We start from the raw sequence: 10855 nt of genomic DNA on the forward strand, positions 1-10855 counted from the left end.
GTCTCTCACACACGTGCAACTCATACCACGTCTTCTGTCTCACACACACGTGCAACCCATACCACGTCTTCTGTCTCACACACACGTGCAACTCATACCACGTCTTCTGTCTCACACAACATGTGCAACTCATACCACGTCTTCTGTCTCACACAACACGGGCAACTCATACCACGTCTTCTGTCTCACACAACACGTGCAACTCATACCATATCTTCTGTCTCACACACACGCGCAACTCATACCACGTCTTCTGTCTCACACAACACGTGCAACTCATACCACGTCTTCTGTCTCACACACACGCACAACCCATACCACGTCTTCTGTCTCACACACACGCGCAACCCATACCACGTCTTCTGTCTCACACACACGTGCAACCCATACCACGTCTTCTGTCTCACACACACGTGCAACCCATACCACGTCTTGTCTCACACACGTGCAACTCATACCACGTCTTCTGTCTCACACAACACGTGCAACCCATACCACGTCTTCTGCCTCACACAACATGTGCAACCCATACCACTTCTTCTGTCTCACACACATGTGCAACCCATACCACGTCTTGTCTCACACACACGTGCAACCCATACCACGTCTTGTCTCACACACACGGGCAACTCATACCACGTCTTCTGCCTCACACACACGTGCAACCCATACCACGTCTTCTGCCTCTCACCGGTAGTGGTACAGGACCACCTTGGATTATCGCAGGGTTCTGTTGCAAACCGGGAGTCAGGGGTCGCCTGCGCTCCTCGAAGGCCCCACTGGTGGCCGCCCACCTGCGACGTCCTGACATGGAAGGGCTCCAAGGTGGGGTCCCAGAGTAGAGCGCAGGGCCCCCTGCAGGCACAGTCGCACCCAACGCCCCGCCATGAAGCCGGTGGATAAAACCTACCTGCGTGTGCACCCCGCTTTATGTCGCAGTATATACGGGCTTGACAACAAATGCTAAGTGAATAACCGTTTTTTTGTGTCGCTTCTTTTCTCATTCAATAAAACGAATTTCCGTGCATGGAACAGACGCTGTCTTGTCTCCATTTTCTTCCGCGGGGCGATACAAACGCAAATACTTAATCGCATAGGGGGCATCTATGCAAAGAAAGGGGAGAATCGTTTGTGTGTTTTCGGGATTCCCAGCAAGGGGGGTCCCTATGAGGCGTCTCCGAGGGGTTTCGCCGTAAACGCATCCATAATGGCGGCTCCCGGGCAGTATAGCGGGATCCTGAGACGGTGCGGGGACTGTGCACTTAGTAAGATCACAAATGGCACCTTAGTGTGGGTACTATAGCCACTTGCAGCAGGAGCTTCCCACAATGCTTAGCATCCAGAGCAGCAAGGCATTGTGGGGCGTGACTTTGGAATCTTCAGCAATGAGTGACAGCTATGCCCCCCCATGCTGCCTGCACACACGGAAGTGCAGTTTGGGGGATTATTAAGCGTGTGTTCCCTCCACGCGCTCAGGACACTATATACTGCCTGGGATCGGGCACACAGTTTGGGGGATTATTAAGCGTGTGTTCCCCCCCACGCGCTCAGGACACTATATACTGCCTGGGATCGGGCACACAGTTTGGGGGATTATTAAGCGTGTGTTCCCCCCACGCGCTCAGGACACTATATACTGCCTGGGATCAGTCACACAGTTTGGGGGATTATTAAGCGTGTGTTCCCCCCACACACTCAGGACACTATATACTGCCTGGGATCAGTCACACAGTTTGGGGGATTATTAAGCGTGTGTCCCCCCCACGAGCTCAGGACACTATATACTGCCTGAGATCAGTCACACAGTTTGGGGGATTATTAAGCGTGTGTCCCCCCCACGAGCTCAGGACACTATATACTGCCTGGGATCGGTCACACAGGTAGGGGGATTATTAAGCGTGTGTCCCCCCCACGCGCTCAGGACACTAAATACTGCCAGGGATCGGTCACACAGTTTGGGGGATTATTAAGCGTGTGTTCCCCCCACGAGCTCAGGACACTATATACTGCCTGGGATCGGTCACACAGTTTGGGGGATTATTAAGCGTGTGTCCCCCCCACGCGCTCAGGACACTATATACTGCCTGGGATCGGGCACACAGTTTGGGGGATTATTAAGCGTGTGTTCTTCCCACGCGCTCAGGACACTATATACTGCCAGGGATCGGTCACACAGTTTGTGGGATTATTAAGCGTGTGTTCCCCCCACGAGCTCAGGACACTATATACTGCCTGGGATCGGTCGAACAGTTTGGCGGATTATTAAGCGTGTGTTCCCCCCACGTGCTCAGGACACTATATACTGCCTGGGATCGGGAACACAGTTTGGTGGGTTATTAAGTGTGTGTCCACCCCACGAGCTCAGGACACTATATACTGCCTGGGATTGCTCACACAGTTTGGGGGATTATTAAGCGTGTGTTCTTCCCACGTGCTCAGGACACTATATACTGCCTGGGATCGGTCACACAGTTTGGGGGATTATTAAGTGTGTGTTCCCCCCACGCGCTCAGGACACTATATACTGCCTGGGATCGGTCACACAGTTTGGGGGATTAGTAAGCGTGTGTTCCCCCCACGCGCTCAGGACACTATATACTGCCTGGGATCTGTCACACACTTTGGGGGATTATTAAGCGTGTGTTCCCCCCATGCACTCAGGACACTATATACTGCCTTGGATCGGTCAGACAGTTTGGGGGGTTATTAAGCGTGTGTGTCCCCCACGCGCTCAGGACACTATATACTGCCTGGGATCGCTCACACAGTTTGGGGGATTATTAAGCGTGTGTTCCCCCCACACACTCAGGACACTATATACTGCCTGGGATCGGTCACGCAGTTTGGGGGATTATTAAGCGTGTGTTCCCCCCACACACTCAGGACACTATATGCTGCCTGGGATCAGTCACACAGTTTGGGGGATTATTAAGCGTGTTCCCCCCCACACGCTCAGGACACTATATACTGCCTGGGATCGGTCACACAGTTTGAGGGATTATTAAGCGTGTGTTCCCCCCACACACTCAGGACACTATATACTGCCTGGGATCGGTCACACAGTTTGGGGGATTATTAAGCGTGTGTTCCCCCCACACGCTCAGGACACTATATACTGCCTGGGATCGGTCACACAGTTTGGGGGATTATTAAGCGTGTGTTCCCCCCACGCGCTCAGGACACTATATACTGCCTGGGATCGGGCACACAGTTTGGGGGATTATTAAGCGTGTGTTCCCCCCACGCGCTCAGGACACTATATACTGCCTGGGATCAGTCACACAGTTTGGGGGATTATTAAGCGTGTGTTCCCCCCACGCGCTCAGGACACTATATACTGCCTGGGATCGGTCACACAGTTTGGGGGATTATTAAGCGTGTGTTCCCCCCACGCGCTCAGGACACTATATACTGCCTGGGATCGGGCACACAGTTTGGGAGATTATTAAGCGTGTGTTCCCCCCACGCGCTCAGGACACCATATACTGCCTGGGATCGGGCACACAGTTTGGGAGATTATTAAGCGTGTGTTCCCCCCACGCGCTCAGGACACTATATACTGCCTGGGATCGGGCACACAGTTTGGGAGATTATTAAACGTGTGTTCCCCCCACGCGCTCAGGACACTATATACTGCCTGGGATCGCTAACACAGTTTGGGGGATTATTAAGCGTATTCCCCCCCACGCGCTCAGGACACTATATACTGCCTGGGATCGGGCACACAATTTGGGGGATTATTAAGCGTGTGTTCCCCCCACACGCTCAGGACACTATATACTGCCTGGGATCGGTCACACAGTTTGGGGGATTATTAAGCGTGTGTTCCCCCCACGCGTTCAGGACACTATATACTGCCTGGGATCGGTCACACAGTTTGGGTGATTATTAAGCGTGTGTTCCCCCCACGCGCTCAGGACACTATATACTGCCTGGGATCGGGCACACAGTTTGGGGGATTATTAAGCGTGTGTCCCCCCCACGCGCTCAGGACACTATATACTGTCTGGGATCGGTCACACAGTTTGGGGGATTATTAAGCGTGTGTTCCCTCCACGCGCTCAGGACACTATATACTGCCTGGGATCGGGCACACAGTTTGGGGGATTATTAAGCGTGTGTTCCCCCCACGCGCTCAGGACACTATATACTGCCTGGGATCGGTCACACAGTTTGGGGGATTATTAAGCGTGTGTTCCCTCCACGCGCTCAGGACACTATATACTGCCTGGGATCGGTCACACAGTTTGGGGGATTATTAAGCGTGTGTTCCCCCCACGCGCTCAGGACACTATATACTGCCTGGGATCGGGCACACAGTTTGGGGGATTATTAAGCGTGTATTCCCCCCACGAGCTCAGGACATTATATACTGCCTGGGATCGGTCACACAGTTTGGGGGATTATTAAGCGTGTGTCCCCCCCTCGCGCTCAGGACACTATATACTGCCTAGGATCGGTCACACAGTTTGGGGGATTATTAAGCGTGTGTTCCCCCACGCGCTCAGGACACTATATACTGCCTGGGATCGGGCACACAGTTTGGGGGATTATTAAGTGTGTGTTCCCCCCACGCGCTCAGGACACTATATACTGCCTGGGATCGGCACACAGTTTGGGGGATTATTAAGGGTGTGTTCCCCCCACGCGCTCAGGACACTATATACTGCCTGGGATCGGGCACACAGTTTGGGGGATTATTAAGCGTGTGTTCCCCCCACGCGCTCAGGACACTATATACTGCCTGGGATCGGGCACACAGTTTGGGGGATTATTAAGCGTGTGTTCCCCCCACGCGCTCAGGAAACTATATACTGCCTGGGATCGGGCACACAGTTTGGGGGATTAGTAAGCGTGTGTTCCCCCCACGCGCTCAGGACACTATATACTGCCTGGGATCAGTCACACAGTTTGGGGGATTATTAAGCGTGTGTTCCCCCCACGCGCTCAGGACACTATATACTGCCTGGGATCAGTCACACAGTTTGGGGAATTATTAAGCGTGTGTCCCCCACGCGCTGAGGACACTATATACTGCCTGGGATCGGGCACACAGTTTTGGGGATTATTAAGCGTGTGTTCCCCCCACGCGCTCAGGACACTATATACTGCCTGGGATCGGTCACACAGTTTGGGGGATTATTAAGCGTGTGCTCCCCCCCACGCGCTCAGGAGACTATATACTGCCTGGGATCGGTCACACAGTTTGGGGGATTATTAAGCGTGTGCTCCCCCCCACGCGCTCAGGACACTATATACTGCCTTGGATCGGGCACACAGTTTGGGGGATTATTAAGCGTGTGTTCCCCCCACGCGCTCAGGACACTATATACTGCCTTGGATCGGGCACACAGTTTGGGGGATTATTAAGCGTGTGCTCCCCCCCACGCGCTCAGGACACTATATACTGCCTAGGATCGGGCAGTTTGGGGGATTATTAAGCGTGTGTTCCCCCCACGCGCTCAGGACACTATATACTGCCTTGGATCGGGCACACAGTTTGGGGGATTATTAAGCGTGTGTTCCCCCCACGCGCTCAGGACACTATATACTGCCTGGGATCGGTCACACAGTTTGGGGGATTAGTAAGCGTGTGTTCCCCCCACGCGCTCAGGACACTATATACTGCCTGGGATCGGTCACACAGTTTGGGGGATTATTAAGCGTGTGTCCCCCCCACGCGCTCAGGACACTATATACTGCCTGGGATCGGTCACACAGTTTGGGGGATTATTAAGCGTGTGTTCCCCCCACGCGTTCAGGACACTATATACTGCCTGGGATCGGTCACACAGTTTGGGGGATTATTAAGTGTGTGTGTCCCCCACGAGCTCAGGACACTATATACTGCCTGGGATTGCTCACACAGTTTGGGGGATTATTAAGCGTGTGTTCTTCCCACGTGCTCAGGACACTATATACTGCCTGGGATCGGTCACACAGTTTGGGGGATTATTAAGTGTGTGTTCCCCCCACGCGCTCAGGACACTATATACTGCCTGGGATCGGTCACACAGTTTGGGGGATTAGTAAGCGTGTGTTCCCCCCACGCGCTCAGGACACTATATACTGCCTGGGATCTGTCACACAGTTTGGGGGATTATTAAGCGTGTGTTCCCCCCATGCACTCAGGACACTATATACTGCCTGGGATCGGTCAGACAGTTTGGGGGGTTATTAAGCGTGTGTGTCCCCCACGCGCTCAGGACACTATATACTGCCTGGGATCGCTCACACAGTTTGGGGGATTATTAAGCGTGTGTTCCCCCCACACACTCAGGACACTATATACTGCCTGGGATCGGTCACGCAGTTTGGGGGATTATTAAGCGTGTGTTCCCCCCACACACTCAGGACACTATATACTGCCTGGGATCAGTCACACAGTTTGGGGGATTATTAAGCGTGTTCCCCCCCACACGCTCAGGACACTATATACTGCCTGGGATCGGTCACACAGTTTGGGGGATTATTAAGCGTGTGTTCCCCCCACACGCTCAGGACACTATATACTGCCTGGGATCGGTCACACAGTTTGGGGGATTATTAAGCGTGTGTTCCCCCCACGCGCTCAGGACAATATATACTGCCTGGGATCGGGCACACAGTTTGGGGGATTATTAAGCGTGTGTTCCCCCCACGCGCTCAGGACACTATATACTGCCTGGGATCAGTCACACAGTTTGGGGGATTATTAAGCGTGTGTTCCCCCCACGCGCTCAGGACACTATATACTGCCTGGGATCGGTCACACAGTTTGGGGGATTATTAAGCGTGTGTTCCCCCCACGCGCTCAGGACACTATATACTGCCTGGGATCGGGCACACAGTTTGGGAGATTATTAAGCGTGTGTTCCCCCCACGCGCTCAGGACACCATATACTGCCTGGGATCGGGCACACAGTTTGGGAGATTATTAAGCGTGTGTTCCCCCCACGCGCTCAGGACTCTATATTCTGCCTGGGATCAGTCACACAGTTTGGAGGATTATTAAGCGTGTGTTCCCCCCACGCGCTCAGGACACTATATACTGCCTGGGATCGGTCACACAGTTTGGGGGATTATTAAGCGTGTGTTCCCCCCACGCGCTCAGGACACTATATACTGCCTGGGATCGGGCACACAGTTTGGGGGATTATTAAGCGTGTGTTCCCCCCACGCGCTCAGGACACTATATACTGCCTGGGATCAGGCACACAGTTTGGGGGATTATTAAGTGTGTGTTCCCCCCCACGCGCTCAGGACACTATATACTGCCTGGGATCAGTCACACAGTTTGGTTAGCGATAATCTGAGGAGAAGACAATAAGATTTATTCATCAGGGGCTCACAGGACTAATATTTTCTAGAAGGGGAGCACAGTTTAAGGATATCCCTGCTTCAGCACAGGTAGCTCCATCAGCCCCTGCTTCAGCACAGGTGACTCAATCAGTCCTTGCTGCAGCATAGGTGGCTTAATCAGTCCCAGCTTCCGCACAGGTGGCTCAACCAGCCACAGCTTCAGCACAGGTGGCTCAATCAGTCCCTGCTTCAGCACAGGTGGCTCAACCAGTCCCAGCTTCAGCACAAGTGACCCAAATCCGCCGTTCCTATTCCACAAACCATGCTGTGTAGGCATATGCTGTATATGCAGCAGGTGTCAGTTTATAGGGGGTCCATGTTACATTGGGCAAGAAGCCCCAAAAATGGGCACGGTGAGTTGCTCATTTGCATGTCGTTACCCAGAATCCCTGGCTGTAGTGGAAGTAGGCTTCCTGGCTCTGCTCTTCTGTAACCCCAGGCTGCGCAGTAAGAGGAAGAGTGGGAGAGGAGGGACAGGAGGAAGAGGAGAAAGAGGGGGAGATGAGGAAGGGGAGGAAGAGGGGGAGGAGGGGGAGGAGGGGGAAGAGGAGGAAGAGGAGGAGAGGAGGGAGAGTAGAAGAAGGGGAGATGAGGAAGGGGAGGAAGAGGGGGAAGAGGATAAAGAGGAGGGAGAGGAGGAAGAGGAGGAAGAGGGGGAGAGGAGGAAGTGGAGGTGAGGAGGAGAGGAGGGGGAGGAGGTGAAGAGGAAGAGGGGGAGAGCAGGAGTGGAGGGTGAGGAGGAGAGGAGGGAGAGGAGAAGGGGAGATAAAGAAGGGGAGGAAGAGGGGGAAGAGGGGGAGAGGAGGAAGAGGGGGAGAGGAGGAAGTGGAGGTGAGGAGGAGAGGAGAAGAGGAGGAAGAGGGGGGAGGAGGGAGAGGAGGAAGAGGGGAAGAGGAGGAAGAGGAGAGAGAGGAGAGGAAGAGGAGGAAGAGGAGAAGAAGGGGAAGTGGAGGGAGAGAGGGTGAGGAGGAAGAGGAGGAAAGGAGAAGAGGATGAGAATGGGGAGGAGGAGAGAGGGATAGAAGGAGAGAGGGAGAGAGGAGGAAGAGGGGAAGAAGAGGAAAGGAGGAGGAGGATAGGGGTAGAGGAGGAGGGGGGATAGGGAAGAAGTTAAGGAGAGGCAGGGGCCAAAGGATGCTCCCATCTCTTCCTCCCCCGGATCTGTTTGTAGAATTGGGTGGTTTCCAGTTGTGTTGTTGCTGGTGGCGGTAAGGTTCAGATGGGCTGGGGACCTGGGAAAAGTTGTCTCCTTATGCGGAGGTCTGAGGTACCTCTCCAATCGGTGGCAATGGGGGAGGCGGTGTCCTACCTGGCTCGGGCGGCCAGTAAGGCGGGGACCCTCCAGTGACGTGGTGTGTATTGGGACCACGTGGCGTAGGCGGCTGTTGGCATATACAGGAACAAGTCGGGGTACCCAGTTTCTTCCAGGACAATTGTATGTGTGTTATTTATGGGTTATGTATGAATGTATATCTTTATATAGCACCATCCCGGTACTTGGCGCTTCCCAGTAGTAATACACAGGATATAAGAACACAGAATGGGGAATAAGCGCTTCAAACACAAAACAATAGGACAGAGAGCCCCTGCCCCGAAGAGCTCACACTCTAAGTGGTAAGTGGGGAGAACGTACAAAGACAGGAGGAGGGGGTTCTGGGAAGTGCGTCTGCAGGGGGCCGGGGTCAGTGTCTGTGAGATGTACAGTATCAGCCACGGAGCTACCCGAGGGCATCGTTACCGAGGTGTGTTTAAAGAAAGGTCCTAAAGGTGGAGAGAGAGGGCGCCAGCCGGGTGTTGAGGGGAAGGGCGTTCCCGAGGTGCGGGGCAGTCAGTGAGACAGGGTTTTAGGTGGGAGAGGGCTTTATATACAAAAGGGGGCAGAGAGAAGACATCCTTGAGCAGAACGCTGCCGAGCAGCAAAGCTTACCAACGGTGTGTCATTAAAAACAAATATTTAAGTGACTCCAACCGCAATCTAATGTGTTGAACTGATTACAAGATGATTTTCTTACCCGCAGCACCCACCCAGTTTGTTCACACTCTAAGCTGTTCTTGGACGCCGGCCATTGGCGTGTAACAACAGGGCGTGGGGGATGTCAAACACAAGAAAACGTCTTCCTGCTGGAAAATAATTAAGGCGAGGATGCTGATAAGAAGCGTATGCCAGCTTTCTAATTAATGTGCTTTACATCATCATCGTGCAAATTACACCGGATGCCTGGCAAACTCCAAGTCATAATCCAGGCTGCAAACGTCTGTGCCAAAAAAAAAGAAGCAGAAAGAGATTTACCTTCAGAACAGAATGAAACCCGGTGTTATATTATCTCGGGGGGGGGGTCCTTGCTGTACTTTGAATATATGTTCTTTACGTGTTAGTATTGTAGAAATGACATCAACGTAACTTTCCCCTACTGTGTACATGAATAGCCTTCCAAACATCGGCCTTCCAAGCAGTGTATAATGCAACCTGAGTACCCATATATATGTTTTTGTGTCGTTATTTACAGAAGTCCAATGTTGTAACATTTCCATTTGTGCTATATTTCTTGTTACAAATATTTTAGGTACAGCTCAACCCCGTTGTAGCGCGATCCGTTACAACGCGGATCCGCTTTTATCGCGATGCACGCGTGGCTCCCAATTTTACTAATTATGAATACTTTACAACACGATTATTGGTATCTTAAATACTTTATTGTACAATGCATACAATGGTACATTATTTCTAACGCGATCCGCTTGTAACGCGATGTGATTCTTTGGACCCCCAAGCACAGCGTTATAAGGGGGTTGAGCTGTACACACACACAAGCACTCACACTCACACACTCACACACTCTCACACACAGACACACAATCACACAGACAAACAGACACACAGACACACACCAGACACACACACACAGACCCACAGTCACACAGACAGACACACAGACACACACCAGACACACACACACAGTCACACAGTCACACAGACACACTCATACACACACACACACACCTTTAAAAAGCAGACAACCATATTTTTTGCTATCGTCCTCCGAGACTTGCGCACTTGAATTTATTGCGCCTGTGGAACCGCGCGTCGCACCGAGAATACACGACGAGACACCTGTCATTCCGGGCTATTCTTTCCCTTCTAATCTTCCCCCTCGTGCAAATATTTTATCAATGCCAATTTCAGCTCCCCCCCAAAAAAAACAAAAAAAAAACCCGATAACTGTAAGAAGGGAAAAGGCATGAGAAAATTAGTGCAGAATGTAATCCGTGCGCCTATATTTAAAAGATTAAAGGAAATCAAAATGGTATTTAGCCATGCCTCGCCCTGTCGTAAACAAAACGCCCGCAGGGGATCCACAAATTAGGCCAAGGGGACACACTGGGTTTACATTTTAATTAAGATTTCATCAAGTTATCTGCAAGGGAATATTGTGCCAGTGCAGAATGGCATTGGGGAGGTTGTGTCAAACTGAAACACCCACTTATCCCTGTATATAAAGCCCTAATGAGTTTG

Source organism: Ascaphus truei, chromosome 23 (genome assembly GCF_040206685.1).
Source record: "Ascaphus truei isolate aAscTru1 chromosome 23, aAscTru1.hap1, whole genome shotgun sequence".
NCBI classification, from domain to species: domain Eukaryota; kingdom Metazoa; phylum Chordata; class Amphibia; order Anura; family Ascaphidae; genus Ascaphus; species Ascaphus truei.